The sequence below is a fragment of the Equus caballus genome, chromosome X (assembly GCF_041296265.1).
Source record: "Equus caballus isolate H_3958 breed thoroughbred chromosome X, TB-T2T, whole genome shotgun sequence".
Lineage (NCBI taxonomy): Eukaryota > Metazoa > Chordata > Mammalia > Perissodactyla > Equidae > Equus > Equus caballus.
Genome location: NC_091715.1, coordinates 129,054,277 through 129,069,332, shown reverse-complemented (window position 1 = coordinate 129,069,332; position 15,056 = coordinate 129,054,277). Strand labels below are relative to the sequence as shown.

Below are 15,056 nucleotides of genomic sequence, written 5' to 3'. Positions count from 1 at the left end.
TCCACAGTCCTAAATGAAACCACTGGGGCAAGGTGTGTCATGGTGTTCAGAATTTTCCAGTAGCAGAAAAGTACTACAGTAACACCCTCAGTGGGACATGGGGCACTATCCCATAATGAAACCCTTCAATATCAATGCAGAATGCATGAATATTCTCACACTAAATGGGATCAGTAAACTTTACAGGTATCCTCACGTCCTTTCTGATCAGGTTTCGCTCCTCAATTGTCACAACAAACTTAAGAAAAACGATCTGGTTTTGAAGAGCTTTTTCTGCTTCATGACTGCATGTGAGGAAATGTTGACATTTTTGAGATTAAACCCCAAGGAAGGATATGCATCGTCTCTACATTCCCAGCCACTGTTCTGAGTGTGTCACTGCTAGATTTCATCTGAAAAAAAAATAAATAAAATGGATTTAAAAGTAAAACTTCATCCTTAATGCCTAATTTGTAAAAATGTTATTATTAATGGGTAAACATATCTTCAAATAACCTTCAAGCAACCAAAAAACTTTTCTGTTGTTCTGAACACAAGCTACAGTAAAACGTCTCATGTCTGATCACTGAGGACGAAGCGTTTGGCATTTCACGTATGCCACATTTATTGAGGTCTGCTATGTGCCGGGCACTATGTCAGATGGGTTCCAAAGACGAGCAAGAGGAAACCCCTTCCCTCCGGCTGGCTGTAGGGAACATGAAGGGCTGTGGCAAGAGATGACGGCCAGGGTCAGATTTTATTCTTCTGGTCCCTAGAGATGTGGGCGCTTGTATAAGCCAGTCGCACTGTGATTTGACAGGGAAGAAGCAGCCCGGGGGAGTCGAAGGCCCATCCTAACATCAAGATTGTCACACTGCCGTGACACTTGGCACAGAGGGCTGCCTTATTCTCTACACTTTAAGAGCAATCCCTAGGCCAGGGCCTGGCATATATGGACACCTGATAAACTATACATCGGTGAATATACACTGGACATGGGCACTCAATTATACCCGGAAATCATACTCTACTTCTGTCAGACATATGCTTTCCCACAATCTGAGACTATTCTCAAAAATATAACTACGCTAGTTTAAATTACACAAGTTTTAATCACACAAGTTTCTATACTCATTAATGGAAAATTAGGAAACACAGATAAGCAGGACTTGCCTCTTATTTCTCTGAGAAACTGAAGGCCACCAGACAGGAGCTCCTAGATCAACCTCCTGTCGCCTGCCCTGGCTTTCTCTGCCTTCACTCCTAAAACAGTAAAGGGACGACCAAGCCCCAACCCAAGGCTCACTCTCCCCCTGGGCACATGGTACCATTCCCTCTGGCCTCCTTGAGGACTTTGCTCCTACAGCTATTGTTTCTCTTCCTCCTCTATCAACACTTTTTCTCTCTCTCCAGTGAGTCAACATAGAAATACACTTTGTTCTCCCATCTTTTAAAATAAAATAACAGGATAAATAAATCTTCCTTGAGCTAATCTCCCCTTCAGTCTCATTTCCTTGTTACTCTCTGAATGGAAAAAATATTGACGAATATTTCCATATTTTGAAAGAAGACTATTTCAATTACTTCCTTATCTCCTGTTCCCTCCTCAACCTCCGATAAGGCTTTTAACCCAGCGTGCTCCTGCAATGGCTCTCAGGATTACCAGTGATCTCCAGGCCACCATGTCCACTGGGCCATTTTCTATGCTTTCCCCACTCAACCCCTAGTGCTTGACCCACTTAATTCCTCCCTGCTTCTTGAAGCACTTTCTTTGCTTGTCTTCTGTGTCACCATCTTCTCCCGGAGAGGCTCCTTCTCAGCCTCCTTTGCTGGAGCGTCCCCCATTGGCTACACACGACAGTGCCCCATGGCACAGTCACTGAACGTCTTCTCTATGCACACATCAGTCTCAAGGCTCTAAATTTCATCTAAATGCTAATGACTCCAATTTTCATAAGGACACGGAGATACAGACATGGTTGTCCCACAGGTAGCTCATGCCTAACGTTTCCAAAATTTAACATGTCGTGAATTTCCTGCAAAACTCTGCTTTCCACCCCAATCTTCTCCATCTCAGAAAATGGAAACTTTGTTCACCCAGTGACTAACACAAAACCCATGGCATAACCCCTTAATTCTCCATCACAACGCTTACCCAACGCATCAGAAAATCCTATCAACACCTTCAAAGTGCATCTGTAATCCAATCATGTTTCAGTCTCTCCAGTCCTCCCCCTCTGGTGCAAAGCACTTTCATTTGACAGCTACAATATTACGAAAGACTTCTAGCTCACCTGACTCTCTCTTTGCTCACCGGCATCCATTTTCCACATGGCAGCCAATTATTTTTAAGACACGTGAAACTTGTCTCTCTGGCTTGCAATCTTCTAATGGGCTCTCCTCTGCTCTTCAGGAAATTCCATGCTCCCTGCCTCAATCCGCAGGTCTCTATGAAACGCCTTCCTCTGAGCCCTGATCATCTGCTGCTCTCCCTCTGTCTCCCCACGCTCCAGCATCTCAGACCTCTTTCTGTCCCTTAAACACATTCCCTTTCAGCCTCCCTACGATCTAACTCTGATGTCAAAACTACATCCTGCCTGTACCCAGAGCCCTAACTTAAGACACCGGAGAAAATGCCGTCCGAGTGGACTGAGGAGCAGCAGATGGAGGGCTGTTCTGGGGAGGGAGCTGCAGTGGGATACAAATGGGCACCACCTGGAGCTCAAGCTTTCAGATTCCCTGACAAGTGATTTCTGCACACCCGAGCAAGGATAATTTGGGGTTCATGTTGGGTAGGTTGGTGGAAAATCTGACATTGGCAGGTTGACACACGATTGGAAGGGAAAGCAATGGAGACACATAACTCTCTCCAGATGCCCACCTGCAAAAGGAAAGGGGCAACTGAAGGAAAAAGGGATCTTGTAGGCTGGGAGTTGTTTATGGGGCTAAGAGTTGGGAAATTTAAATACTGACGGGTATTAGCACTTAAAGAGAAAGAACCTAAAGACTTTCGAAAAGAGGAGATAGTAGTGTGCAAAAGGTGTCTGAGAAACAAAGGGAACGGGATGTGAAACACAGGTGAGTTTGGTTGGCCTTAGGAAAAGGCCACTTCCATTCTACCAAGAGGGGAGGAGGAGATGACAGGTGAGGATACGGTATCCTGGCAGGTTTCGTTGTTAAAACAAACAAACAAAAACCTAAAAATTAATAGCTGTGGAAGGAAATGAAAAGCTACTCCACCCATCCAGCCTCACCTTCCCCAGACAGACAGGCCTAAAATGGTTTTTAATCATTTATAATCTTCATGGAATACATAATTCTCACTTTTTTAAATGCACTTTATTTTTTAGAGTAGTTTTAGGTTCACAGCAAAATTGAGCAGAAGGTACAGATTTCCCATACGCCCTGTGCTCCCCACACATGCACAGTCTCCCACACTATCAACATCCAGCACCAGAGTAGTACGTTTGTCACAGTTGAAGAACCTCCATTGTCCCATCATTATCACTCAGAGCCATAGCTTACGTTACCGTTCACTTTTGGTGTCATCTGTCCCATGTGTCTGGACAAATGTGTAATGACATTTATCCACCATTATAGTATCATTCAGAGCAGTTTCACTGCCCTAAAAATCCTTCGCGCCCCACAATAGTTATTTTAAACTGCGGAGGAGCACAAAGAATGAAAGAAACTTTCCCCAAAACTTAGATGAAGCCAAAATAAAAGTGACTCCAAAAACTGACAAAGCAAGCATAAAGAGAGACAACTGTAGACCAACTCCATTTAAGAAGATGCAAAGAAAGCTAAATAAAAAATAAGCAAACAAATCCAGCAGTACGTTAGAAGAATTACACATCGTGACCAGATAGGGATCATTCCCTCAGAGCGATACCGGCTCAACACTAGGAAACTGGTTCACAGTTTCCCCATCTTAATTGCTCAAAGGTAAAAACTGTATGAAAATATTGATGATGTTGAAAAACACTTGAAAAATCTGTCGTCCCTGATTTTTACAAAATCAGTCCTTTCCCAACAAGGTATTTCCAAACAGATGTCAGTATCGTGCATTCCCAAGGAAACAAGAACCAGAGAAGGGCTATAACGAGCCTGGCTTATATTTCAAGATGCTCATCTTTTATACTTTAACATTTCTGAAATACAGATGATAACGGTAAGCTGTGCATTATAATTGATGGTAGTCTTAGAAATTAGGAGATCCTGTTCTGAAAGGGTCAATCAGTATGAGATGGGCAGAAAGACTGTATTTTCTAGATTTTAAAATCTGCTTTTAAGGTTCTGAAATCATAATATTTCTTACTGTACTTGTCAAAAATTGACAATGGTTTATTTTTCAGTTGTAAAGGAAATCTCTAAAAGAATTAATCAGAATGTGTGTATACATTACTACAATACTGATAAGAGAGAAAAAAAGAAGAAAATAGTACAATTTAGCTAATTTCCACACCTTTCAGATGCAAAGTCGATAAATACTGGTTAATATTGCAAAGCCAACAAAAGATGTAAGCATATTAGACACCTTATCCAGGTGCCACCGGAAGAGCTAAAAATAGAAATCAAGAAAAGATCATGACTGAGGAATGTCAGTTGTGATGGAGGGCACGAAGGAAGATTTTACCTGTCATTTCATACCCTTCTAGAATTTGAATTCTTCATGTATGGTTTTTATGTATATATATATATATATATCTTTTCAAATTTAAAGTAAGTTGATATTAAATATTCAGTTGACACTTAAGCGATACCTAAATGACATTAATCAAGCACATCTCAACCATTTAAGAAAAGCAGCAGGAAGAGTTTAGTAAGTTTACTATCTACCAAGTTATATAACAGAATGAATGTTTTATTAGGTAGGAAGAAAGTTAGTTTGAAGACACAGGGCAAATTACATAGTTAATGAACATAAACATAAAATTCTTGGAAATAAGCTCACGAAGAAATGTGCGCAAGCTATTAGAAGTAAACTGCAAACCAGTTCAGAAGCACGCAAGAGGAGGGACATGCTTTGTCGGGGAAAGACTGTTGTCAGTTGATCAGTTCTCCCTAAATTAAATCTATAAGCTCAACGTCATCCCAGGAGGAAACTCTTGATCGCTTTTCTTGTGATTGTTGCTGTTGGGAGACTGGAGAGGCCTTCATGATGATTCTAAACTTTATCCAGAAAAGCCAACTTGTCAGAATGGGTAGGAAAATTCCAAAAACAAACAAACAAACAAATAAATAAGTAAATAAATAAATAAAAGTTTGACAGTGAAACTGAGCTACCAAACCCTGGAATGTGTTCAGTAATTCAAAACTTTTGATCACACCGCCAAGGTAAGACAACACAATCAATGGGACAAAATAGGAAGACCCATTAGATTCAAATGCTTGTGGTGATGTGGTGTAACAGAGAGATGCCATTTCAAGCCAGTGAGGAAACGTGGATTATTCAGTTAATGGTATGGAAACAACTGGGTGGCCATTAGCAAAATAAGTTCTGGATCCTTCTCTCAGTTGTTACAATTAAATAAACTCCACGCACACTGAATCATTAGACATGAAGAAGTAAGCATCCCTCAGAGGAAAATCTAAACGAATATTTGTGAAAATCACAAAGGAGAATAAGCCTCTCTAAGGAATCTTACCAAACCCAAAAGCCACATAGACAAGATGGACATGTGCAAACTATAGAAAAATTACACTCCCTAAAACAACTGCCTTGGAGGAAATGTTTCCAAAACCTTCACAGGATAATTTTCCTAATAAAACCCACTTAACCTAAGAAATAGTTACAATGTCCCTAATACATGAGTAGCTCTAAGAAAAGAAAAGTGGCTCTAGTTTCACTAACATTTGAAGAAATGCAAAAGAAAATTGGGAGATTGCTTTTCACATCTCAGATTGACAACAATTTCAGATGGATGATATTCCTGTTCTTGCCGACACAGGCAAGCAGGCAGTTTCACAGCCAGCTGCTGAGAGCATCAGTTAGTACAATACAGCTAAAGGAATATTTGATGATAGTCACTAAAATGGTAAGTATCTGGACTGTGCTGATGGTGGAAGGACTCTGTAAACTTACTAGAAAAAAGTCATTGAATTGTACTCTTAAGACGGGAGAATGTTATTGCCTATCAATATGCCTCACTAAAGCTGATTTTAAAAATGCTTAAAGTGTATGTGCTTTGACCTAGCAATTCCACTTCTGTGAATGCACACTGTGGAAGTGAAGTTCTTACATGAAAAAGGACATTGCAGGATAATAGAATACAGTAATTCGGGGCCGGCCCGGTGGCGCAGTGGTTAAGTTTGCATGTTGTGCTTCAGTGGCCTGGGGTTCCCAGGTTCGGATCCCGGGTGTAGACCTATGCACCGCCTGTAAGTCCTGCTGTAGCAGGCGTCCGACATACAAAGTAGAGGAAGATGGGCATGGATGTCAGCTCTGGTCCAGGCTTCCTCAGCAAAAAGAGGATTGGCAGCAGATGTTAGCTCAGGGCTAATCTTCCTCAAAATAAATAAATAAATAAATAAATAGAATACAGTAATTGTCATTGTTTGTCATATATGCTAGATGCTGGAAGAATAGATTCACGATGTACAGTTTGATTAATGGAAGAGACTACAAAGATAAGGACAAAACCACCCACACTCTCAGGCAAGTGAGACTTCAAATCCACTCTACATCCACCACATGAGGTCGCCTCAAAGAGACTGCATGGATACAAGAAAAGCAAGCCCACCAGGAAGAAAACTGTCCCCAAATTCATGCAAATCTTGCTTTGATGGCTTTCAATCCATGGTGTGGTAGACAATGATGGAAATCTAGAAATCAATTGGGCTGGATGTGGGATACAGGTGACACTGACAGTAGAGCATAGTGGGTAAGTGTGCAGGATTCTAGAGGCAGAATGTTCAGCTTTAAATTCTGGTTCCACCGTTTCTCTGGATAGCACAGCGGCTCCATGCCCAAGACGGCGCAGTGCCATTGTTAAGAGCACTGAGTCTCGAGCCAGACTGCCTGGTTTGGAACTACAGCTCTTCCACTTTCCATCTCTGTAACCCCGGGCACATTCCTTAACCTCTCTGAACCTGTCTTCATCTGTGAAATCAGGACACTTCGATGTCTGCTTAAAACGTTTGCTGCATTGACTGACACACACAGGTAAACCGCTGAGAACTGCGAGTGCCCCCCACAGGTTAGAGTGGAAATGTTCCTCGTCATTGTTATCATCGTATCTGCATGTGGGGAGTCTTAAGCATCCATTCTTGTCATATACAGCTTTATTATCATCATAAACAGGAGCAGCAGCAGCATCTGGCGATTCTTAAACATCTCACCAGACAAAGCGCCAAAAGAGATCAGGGGAGTTGAGTGTAGCCCAAAGTGCACCCAGGTCACACAGGAGAGTTACGCGTCTGAACAAGCAGCAGCTAAAAAGGGAGAGTTTGGGATCTGAACCCAGGCAGTTGGCCTGCAGAGGCCTCACGCTGAATCTCAGCACCACAGCTGCCTCCTTAAAGACATGGGTGAATAGCCAGGATGGCTAGGAGAAATCCTGCTTATGTTGCAGTACAGAATCTAGAACCTAAGGAAATCCTGTCAAAGCGAAAAAAACGGGCCAAGTCTGTTAGTTGAAATCAGATCACAGGAGAAAGGAGAAGGGACAAAGGAGACAACGGTCACTCAGGCACTTGAAAACTTGCCAAAGACTCTTCCGTGTGGCCCCCTTCGTAAAAGCAGGGCTAATTAACACACGCACGGTGAGAGATTTCACCTGAAATCTGAAGAGCCTTCCAGGATGAAGGCGTGCTAAGACTGGGCCACCTCTGCAGGGGTTCAAACTCTGCTGGCAGAGAAGCCGCAGAAAAGTTCAAGCACCAGCAAGGCTGGCTATAATGTTGACCGAAAAGGCACCTCTCCCAGAGTACTATCCTGAATTCGCTGTGACTTTACTCTAGTGGCAGGACCTGCCTCCAGAAGCTGAAGACCATGGGGGTTAAGAACAGAAACGCTGGACCTGACTGCCCGGGTGTGCATTCTGCTGGGACACAAAGTTGCTGTGTGCCCTCATTCACCCGTCCACGTCTCCCTGACTGGCTTCAAAAGGGATCAATACTACTACCACCTTCTTCACGGATTGTGTGTGTGTGCACGTGAGAGAGAGAGAGAAGGCGGGGGGGAGAGAAAGGGAGAGAGAGAAGATGCAGGTCCATAAGGCCCTTGGCCCCCGGCTTGACACGTGCACGCACTCAACACACATCAGGCGTTAGTGCTATTCAGAGGACGGATAGAAGCCCCGAAAACACCCTTGTCCAGTTTCGCTGGACTCTCACCGACTAAACACACGCTTTCACAAGTATCCACTGAGTGCCAGACTCTGGGGCAGGTTTTTAGGATCCAAAGGTGAGCCAGTTAAATTTTTGGCTGCTGCCTGCTGCCAGGCGACACATATACAACTCTTGCACCTGACGTCAAAACACCTGCCCATTTCAGACACAAAACCCAAGTGACCCTTAAGTCAAGGGGATCCATTACTACTGGGAATGTAAAAGGAGTCTGTTGCACAGTTGCATGGCGTCTGCACAAGGCAAATTCCAAGAGCATCTGGGGAAGTGCAGGGGTGGGCACAGCTCCCCAGGGGCCTTCTCTGTCGACACCATCGCCACTTGGGCCAGGAGAGTGTGGATGCTGGCCAGTGCAGGCCCAGCTCTTGTGTACCCAGTGACTAGGGAATGCTCCCCCACCATCACAAGATGGCGCCATCCCCCCTCCAGGCCCAGGCCCTGGTGTGCAGAGGGGACAAAGTGGGTACCTTCCTGGAGCCCCAGCTGCTGTGGGCACTCCTCTGCAGAGTCTGCCCTCTGGGAGAAGTCCACAGCCCTGGTCACGCAGTGGAACATGGTCCTCCTGACAGGGCTGGACTGGGCACAAGTAGGATGAGGTGTGAGGAGCGAGGCCTGCCTTGGTCACAGCTTCCACCTTCCTACTGCCCTCTGCCCACAGTGGCCGCTCAGGAGCTGCCCCTCCTACTTCTTTGCCTCTGCCTCCTTGAGGGTCAACCACTAGTCAGAATCCTCACAGGAGCCTCAACTGCCACCTGAGAAGCCTGCAGTCTCCCAGAGGCCCTGGGTGTGCCCTAGCACATGCAGCTGCCTCCACCCCCCCCACCCCCCGCCTCCGGCCTGCCAATGGGGATGCAGCGTGTGTAATGATGGTCAATGGTACGAGTTGGGTGGGTGGCTGGGACGTCTCAGCCCCTCTCACCAATGGTGAGGGAGGAAACATGGTGGCCACCTGGAAACCACTTCCAGTAGAGGCTCTTATATGTTCCTTATGGAGTAGAGGGGGTTGTCTGTGGGGCTCCCAGGATGACCAGGTTTCAGGCCTGGAAGCTGGGGCAAAAACCTGACTTGAGGCCAGAGGCTAGACTAGACTCTGCTTTCTGGGGTTGCAGCCCCCACACATCCCTGACTCAGGCGTCTTTTTCCTCTCCCCGTTTCCTTCTTCCCCGCTCAGAGACTTCACTGGTCAGCTCGGAGCCAGGGCTTTCTGTGCAGTGTTAGATGCTACCGCAGATATTGTGGAAAAGCCAAGCTGTCACATACACTGTGGCCTCAAAACAGAGTCTGGGCCAGATCTGTCTGGAAGCTCAGGCCTATTGTGACTTTATATTAAAGCATTCCTTGTAGTCCCGAGTTAAGTATGACTCATCTGAACAGTGTCAAAGTCTAAGATTTCAACACCATGGGACTTCAGTGGTGGGGCAGAGGAAGTGAGAGCTAGAGTAGCAGGAAATGTGGTCAGAGAGGTAACAGGGAGCCAGGCCGTGCAGGGCCTCGTAGGCCACTAGAAATTCTTTGGCTTTTGCTGTACGTGAGATCTGAAGTCCCTGAAGGCTTGGCTTCTTAGAGGAGTGACAAGTTCTGAGTTGCATGTTGCTAGGAGCCCTGTGGCTGCTTGGTGGTGAGGAGGCTGGAGTTGGCCTCGGGGTGAAGCAGAGAGACCAGCTAAGAGGGCGCTGCCCAGTAATCCTGGTGACAGACGGTGGGCCCTGTGAGTGAAGTCTGTGTGCGCTTCTTGTCCTGCAGAGGGAACAAGCAGGACGAGGAGGAGAACCAGGTGAGAGCAGTGCTGGGGCACTGAGGGAGGTCCACAGGGAGTGGGGTGGGGGGTGCGGGGGCCCAGCGCAGTGGGCTGGAAGTGCTCCCGGGCTCAGGCCATTGCCGGCTGTTGTGAGTGCATCGGGGCAGCAATAGGTCACGACGGGAGTGTAGAGACCACGGTCTGTCCTTTCTCAGGTGTCAGCGTGAAGAAAATGAGAGCACTGGGGAGAACGAAGGCAGGCTGTTTCCTTCAGGTATGTATTAGTAATTGCTGACAACTGTGGAGTGTGCACTCTGTGCTGGGGACTGTGCTGAGCACTTCACGTTCTGTACACGAGGAATCTGAGGCCAAAGGAGGTTGGAGAACTCGCCTGAGTGCCCTAAGCCAAGGAGAGGCAGCAGTGGGATGTGGGCCTGAGCAGCCTGGCTCCTTCTTCGCTGCCCAGAAGCACAGGGTGGCGCTCAGTGGCCAGAGCCTGGTGACCTGCTGAGTGGAGACACGCATCCTTCTGCTCCTTCCTCCCCTCAGTCCAGAAACACTCCTGGGGGTAGAGGTATTATGTTGTGTTCTATTAGCAGAGTTAAATTGTAGACAGACTCCCCCATGCAAGCAGTTAGAAGAATTTTTAGTATTTATTTCCTCGTTTAACTTGTCGGAAATTTCTAAAGTAAAGCAATTTTTCTTCAGAATGAATTATTTTCAAGTAAATGAGGATCTTTCAAAGATAAGCTTATTACCTTGCATCTTAGGTTTGCAATAAAACATTTTGCTGATTTAATTTGGATGATTATTGATGCTTCAACAGTGTAATAAAATCATTTTAAGAACATAATTGTGAACACGCCCAAGATCTCCAGGTTTTAAGCCATCTGGTTAATTCTGTTCTATGATTTTTTTCAGTGCATTCATTAGCAACTGTATCAAGGAATAGCCTCAGTGCTGCGAGGGCAGCCCTTGAATGAGAAAGTTTCAATCACAAGGACTCCCAGATGCAGATGGACTGTCTCTAGTCCTGGCCTCTTCCCTGCGCCTGGTGGGTGAGCAGGCCAGGCCTAGCTGAACGTCTTCGTGGGCCACTTCTTATGGAGTGCTGTTTGTTTGGCACATTTACATCAAACGTACAGTTTCACCAGCCAAAGCAACGACAAGGGAATTCCATTCCTGGCTGGGTCTTTCCCTGAAGGCATCAGAGGGCATTCATGTATATTGTCTATACCACCTCTCTCCCACCCATTTCCTTCAAATCCCCAGGCCATGAGGAACACATTTCTCCATCCCAGACTGCAGGGGTTTCTTGCCACCCTACCACCACCATCCCCACTCCCTTCTCCTAGCAAGAAAGAGTCCTAAGGAGAAGAAGGGTCCAGTAACCACCAGACCATGCCAGATCCTCCTTAGTGGGTTGGCTAGAACTCTGAGTCTGGGCACTCACCTGTGTTAGTAATCTTTATTCTGTCAAAATCTTAAAAATTTTTAATTAATGACTAAGTATTTAGTTTAATATTACCTTTACTTTAGTTACTAAGCCACACAAACACAAACTCACACTCATACACACACACACACACACACTCATGTTACAATTATTTTTAGAGATTGTAAACTTTTAGATATTATTTGTTTTGACATTGCTATCACAATTATGTGTTTAATTTGGTTTGGATGTAAACTTTTCCTGAATGAATCAGCAATAAATGTGAGTTGTAAATAAGAGAACTAATTTACAAATAGCTATTCCTCTTATTACATAGAATGTATTATCCTTACCATTTTTAAATATTATGAAGAATATATAGAGTGTAAGCTTCTTGAGGACAGAGATTTTTGCCTGCTTGTTTTACTGCTGATTCTCCAGTGCCAAGATCAGTACACAACTCATAGTAGGAGCTGAATCATTTATTTTGTTGTTTTTGTTAAAAAGGAAATATATAGTAGTCATATACAATAGATATTCAGTCATGGTTCTTAAATTGGGATAACTTTGAGAATTTATTATGAAGAAAATAGGTGTCTTTATTTAACTCTTTCATTGACTCCATTGGTTAGATTTTTGACCAAAAAAGCATTTTAAAAAATATATTTTTCAATAAATATTTTTAAATTAAAAAGTAACATAATATCATATTTCATCAAATCTCAATACCATTAATTATAAGACATGCCATTGTTTTACATATCACTAAGAAAAACTAAAAAACTATCATTTAAATTATGATGCCATTGATTGTAAAATCTATCCTGATTTCAAAGATGTTAAAACACGGAGGGAAAATGTGTATCTTAGAAGAGATGAAATATGGTATATAGGAAGTTTAGGAATTTGAAAACAATCATATGTAAAGTTGCTACTCTAAGATGTCTGACATATGACCATTTTGTATATTCTTTTCAGTTCTTTATATATAAATATATGTATATGTATATACCTTTTTTTACGTTTTATCATGGAAAACTTCAAACATATATAAAGTATAATGAACCACCGTGTACCAATCACCCAGTTTGAACATTTATAAACTCACGGCCAATCTTGTTTAATTTCTATCACCTCTCCTCTCCCAACCACTAGCTTTTGGTTTGTATTCCTCGCTGTAATGATATTCCGATGATCAGGGACTGTGTCCATCTTGTATACCATTTTATCCCCAGCACCTAGGACAATGTCTAATAACATATAGTGGCTATTCAATTCACTTTTGCTGGATGAATATATTTATTTAGATAAAATAAACACTTCCCTAGAAAAATCTAATTTATCAAATAGGTCAAGAAATAAACAGAAAGCTTTAATAGTCTTCTAATCATTGAGTCAGTTAGTTAAAAAATTTCTGATAAAGTAAACAAGCTCAGATGGTTTTATAAGTAAGTTCTGCCGAACACTGAAGGATTGGTTGATTCCAATAGACATAATCACTTTCAGGAAGTAGAGTAGGAGGGAGCACTCCTCACCTCATTGATGAGGCCAGCATAACCTTGATACCAAAACCTGACAGGGACAGAAGAAAATAGAACGATTACATGCTTTTCTCAACCATGAACATAGATGCAGATGTCCTGAATGAAACGTAAGCAAATCAAATCAAATGGCATAAAAAGTTAGTAACAGGTCATGGTTTCATGTTAGAAATTCAAGTAATATAATTTATCACATGAAATGATGAATGGGAAAATCATAGATCATTTTAATAGAAAGAAATTAGATAAAATTGGTAATTAATAAAAGAGAAAAATCTCTCAGCACACTAGAAATAGAAGAAACAGTCCTTAACCTGATTAGAGGTATTTTGGGGAAAAAATCCTCCAAGAAACATCCTGCCTCATGGGAAATGTTGAAAGCACTTCCTTTCAGGCAAAAAAAAATCCCTGAGACTAAAGCTCTTAATTAGACTACTAAGGCAAGATAAATCAATAAAAGTTTGACGATGAGAAAAGAGGTTACAAAGCTGTCATTCTTCACAGATGATGTGATTTTTTACTTAGAAACCATAAAAGAACCAGATATTAGCCATTGGAATTCGTAAGAGAGTTTAACAAGGGTGCTGGATACAAAATCAACATAAAAATTGATTTTACTTCTACCAGCAACAGTGCATTTAAAATGTAATCAACCAAAAAAGACGTTCCATTTTGAATAGCATTATTGTATACCTAAGGATGATCAGGCAGTTCCACCCATTAAAGAATCACCTTGTAGTGAAGCTGTGTTAATTTAAAAAGCAAATTTGCCAGTTATTATATCTAAAAATGAGTTTATTCAGGAATAACCAAAAGAATTGCAATTCGGGATGTACATGCTATGGCAAACCATAGTCAAATCTGGAAAAGAAAGAAGGGGAGCTGCTTTTATAGAGAAAAAGGGGGAGTAGGGAGGGGCCGTTTCAAATGAAAATTCATTGGGGGAAAGTAGCAGTTCATTGGCTGAGCTGTGGTTTTTCTCATTGGCTGAGCTGTTGCAGGTGGGAAGAGAAATCTTCCTTCAGTAGTTTTACTTCCTGTCCAAGAAGCAAGCATCAGTCTTCTCCTTTTTGGTGTAAATGACAGTGTGTGATAGGGCATGAGAGCTCCCCTATGGGCCTTCCCAACTCCAAATTAGTTAAGGTTTCTTTTATTAATTTCCACAACTGGAAGAAGCTTCAGATCTCATCAGGATTAAACTTCATCCTTGGGACAGAGGGGAGATTGCTACCCAGCTAGAGAAAGGAAGTATGCTCTTGGCATAGTTGGGGCCACAAGCCACATCTTCATACAGAGCACCATTGTCGACATCCAAATACGGTCTATGTCCTGACCACATTCTAGTATTGGCTAAGTGCTTTCTGCTTTGTCCCTTCACTCTCATCCTGGCAATGAAGGGCAGGGGGAAGAACAAAGGGACGCGGTTGACCATCCAGCGCTAGCTGCTTTGTTGAGAACAGAGGGGAGGGAGGGAAGAACTCATGTTTGTTGAGCGCCTGCTATCTGCTAGTTACCAGGAATGTCCACATCACATCAGCATTAGATGTTGAGATGGCTGAAATAACTCACTCAGCAGAACAACGGCATGCTGGGAGAGAAGGGAAACTAAGTCAGAAGAAGGGAGTTAGTGAGAACCAGCCAAAAGTTGTAAAGCAAGCTCACCTAGCCATCCTGTCCTCTTCATGAGTATCTCCCCTTCAACAGACGTGGAAGCTAAGAATCAGGGTAAACGACTCCTCCAGGATCCCACAGCTAGTTAACAGTAGAGCTCAATTTGGGTTCTCTTCTGTCCCAGAGAAGCCGCACACCCTTCTTGTACCAACACGGCACACAAGAGAGAGAAAAGGGGGTGTCTGACTTTGCTTGGGCATCTCTGCAGGTGGATGTCAGGTGTTGAACTGCAGAAGAACTCAAATAAGAAGGGAAACACCATGAGATAGAGTGCCCCATTCCTCCTTGGCAGCTGGCAATGTGGGGGGGGGTGGGGGCGGGAAGCAAAAGAAAGAAAGAATGA

General features: G+C 43.4%; 2 long non-coding RNA genes across 2 annotated transcripts in view; one reads left to right on the top strand and one right to left on the bottom strand.

Moving 5' to 3' along the window:
- The first annotated feature begins 9,966 nt into the window (after positions 1 to 9,966).
- Positions 9,967 to 15,056, top strand: part of LOC138921814 (uncharacterized) — a 12,646-nt gene continuing 7,556 nt past the window's right edge. The window contains exons 1-2 of the long non-coding RNA XR_011434676.1: positions 9,967 to 10,102; positions 10,282 to 10,340. This is a non-coding gene — a long non-coding RNA (uncharacterized lncRNA). The remainder of the gene's footprint in view (positions 10,103 to 10,281; positions 10,341 to 15,056) is intronic.
- On the bottom strand, positions 11,966 to 14,951 carry LOC138921816 (uncharacterized). Its single transcript, XR_011434678.1, has 2 exons — positions 14,705 to 14,951; positions 11,966 to 13,073 (listed from the first exon to the last, which is right to left on the bottom strand). It is a non-coding gene; the product is annotated as an uncharacterized lncRNA (long non-coding RNA).